Below are 3383 nucleotides of genomic sequence, written 5' to 3'. Positions count from 1 at the left end.
ACATAACCGGAGTTACATTTAGGAAGAGTTGATTTAACTAGTACAACTACATTACTACCGGTAGTACTGGTATGTAGTGAGTAATTCCTGTGATGCCATAGATCATTACCATTCAACAAGACAAAAAAACTCAAAAGTCTGAGTAATAACTTAACCCTTTACCCTCTTACATGTACAAAAAAAATGTTGATCCTTCAAGATCTGTTAGGTTTTTTATTTTTGAGGATTCTGCTAGATTTTGGAAGGCAAAGCTCCAAGCCTGAGTTGCTTCTTTATGAGGACTACCTCTTCAACGTACAAAAAATCCCCAACGGATTCCTGCACAATGAAAAGCTTCCAAGCAAAAATACTTCAGTTTGAATTAAATCACTTGACAATTTTAAATTCATGACAAATGTAAAATCCAACAATCTGCACTGTCCTACATAAGTATACAATGTAATGCTGAAACCTGATTGGTCAAAAGTTGTTCTACACAGTATACAATGTACAGCTCTGTACTGTATTCAGGACACCTGAAACACAGCCACACATACACTTTGTACATTGTCCATGTAAATTATAGCCAAACTTAAACAAGTTATTAGACTTAATGTGGCAAACATGAATAGAATGGCTGCAAGAGCTGCACATGTAGCACTTGTAGACACAAGCTGAAAGGGCAATGCATTACATATTTTTTGGTGGCAATACATGCACAGTCTACAGGTTAAGTGGGTTGAGTTATCGATGGACATTTGGCGTACATGTACATGTATGTGGTGAGTCCAAGACTTCTTCCTGTTTACCTAGCTGCTACCTGCGTCTATGATACATCAGGCCGCATTCCACATTCAGCAAATGTAAAAAGTCTATGCCACTTAACTGTGACATTTCAGGCAAAACTTTTACTCTAGCAAGGCGCTAGAGGCGAAAAATCAAAGTGCGCCACGTTAGGGACCACGCTACGTTAGGGTACCGTACCAGTACATTAACAATATATCTACAATGTATGTAAGTCCTTCACCGCCTTTCACTAGATTTGCTACATGTATAGTGCTATTTATCCTGAAGATTCCATACAATTTGTCTTTTTGAGAAACTTCTGATGTGGTAGGAGGGCATACATGGTCTGGGTAAATTACTTTACCCAAACCAAGTATGTAGCACCATCCTACATCGTGTACATTGTACATTGCACTGTGGCAGCCATGTAGCAAAAAGGCTAATCACAGTACTCCTCAAACTATGTTTGCCTGAACCCATTTTGCCCTGCTCTTGTGCATAAAAAAAATAATGTGACAGCACAAGTGCTACCCTAATATCACAGACACAAAGATGTGACAAACATGAATGACAAGGGAGTGAAAATATGCTTTGCGTGATTTCAATTTTCTTGACAAACTCTCGTTAACGCCATCAGGTTGACAAGTGTGCGTTTGTCAGCTAGCTGACATTTCCAAATCTGCTGAATCATAGTTCACGCCTGTCCACTTCTCGGTCGAACTTGATTCCAAACAATTATTGATCACTCAGTCAGGGGTCTTGTTCTCCCTGACTGTTTCCACAGTAAGAGGCTTGTTCCCTGATTAGGACCTGCTGAAATATCAACGTGTGATGTTGACCGGGTGCGATACATGAACTAATCCTTACACTTATTGGGTTGTTGACATGATTGTTGGACTTTACAATGACTTGCTTTTAGCACTTCATAAAGCAATTTATTACGACACGCCAGGAAAGCAAATGAAATAATATCGATGAAATTCTTTACATATTAACACCTGTACATGCACACATACATGTACATGTATACATATCGGTGTTCGGTATACATGTTAAAATGCCACATCTATAGGTCAAAATGTACAAATTCACAACTAGCCATGCTTTGTTTGCACCCAGACGTCTGAATTGAAACTTTCTTCATCATTTGAAAATAATGCTTTTTCCAGATACTGTATTTGAATTTCTGACAGAAAGATTAGATTTCTAAAGTATATTCTCCACAAGCATCCAAATTCACACACTGTGCTAAATCCATGGCCAAATTTTGTGTGATTCAATATCCATTTTTTATAACCTTTTTATTTATTTTTTTACTCTCCCACATACATAAAATTTGCTGAATGGGACAATTCTACAGGGTGTTTTGAGCCGGTCCCACATGTACTTTTGAGAACAGATTTTCTCGATTCTTCACTCCATTCCCAACAGACAAGGAAATACACTGTAAATCGGTTTTGCAATTTTTTAAATTACAGCTTATGCTTGTATTCTAGTGAAAAATTGTCTGCCTTTGGATTTGTGCCATGCTGTAGCCTCTAGAGAAATCACAAAATGCTTGCGTAGTTCGTGAGCGTACTTGTGAAATGTTGAGATGCTGGCGACCGCAGTGTTCACCAATTTATGATGTGCAAGAGTTCGCAAGTATGTCCGGCACCGCGGCCCCACAATTACCGCGGAGTTTAATGGCCTGTGAAATAATTGATGTGAAGTACGTGCGGATCCTTCCATTAAAACATACATGTCGACTTGCAGTCTTCCCCCTTCTATATTGATTTTTCTCTAGCAAATATATTATTAACTGTCAGTCTGTTTTTATTTCCTCACTACTGGCTGCACAAACGCAATTTGTTAATTTGGTTGGTTTTTTTTGTCAGTGCCGCCAAGCGTCCTAGTTTTAGGTGGAGAGTGGCTGGATGTTTTAGACTAGAAGTCTGGTGGCTTTCTATGCTCATCGGTCAATCACATGGCATGCATGGGCTGGTTTAATTCACTGGAAATCTGGCGGTTCGAGTCTCCACTGCGTTGACATATAATTACACTTCAGATTTTTTGTGTAAACTTTAATCATGTTCTTGGCGAACGGTAATTATACTCTGTTGATGTCAACCTGTCGTGTGTACATGTAGTACAAAGAGTATTGAGTTACTGTCAGGGCCTGAGCACTAAATGCAATCAAAGTCACTAAACCAATTTCCAATGCACTTTCTAATAACCACATCTCAGTCTTGACAACTGAAACATTTTGATTCAAACATGCAGATGTATACAGAGTGCAATCATTAACAATATATTAACAATAATGCAAACCCTGCACCCCCACCCCCATTTGTATTAGAATTGCACCCAGTGAGACTGACAACATACGGCTGGATACACAAAGCGCTGCAATAGTATAAGAGGGTTGCGCAGGCTCTGGTCTGGTTCCTTTTTGCACAGAGACATTATCATTAAGTACTGTTATTGGTTACAGGGGACATGACTAAAATGGTTGAAGCATGATATAGCCTAGGTCTATTTTCTATCTTCAACTAGAAGTTGATTGCCATGAAGGTATTGAATACATACATTTGACACACGTCACCCTGTTGGTTTTACAGCAAAAAATATTCGGTTAT

Source organism: Patiria miniata, unplaced genomic scaffold, assembly GCF_015706575.1.
Source record: "Patiria miniata isolate m_02_andy unplaced genomic scaffold, ASM1570657v1 HiC_scaffold_5, whole genome shotgun sequence".
Classification (NCBI taxonomy): Eukaryota; Metazoa; Echinodermata; class Asteroidea; order Valvatida; family Asterinidae; genus Patiria; species Patiria miniata.
The sequence above is the reverse complement of the archived record's forward strand: the minus strand, read 5'-3'. Positions refer to the sequence as shown.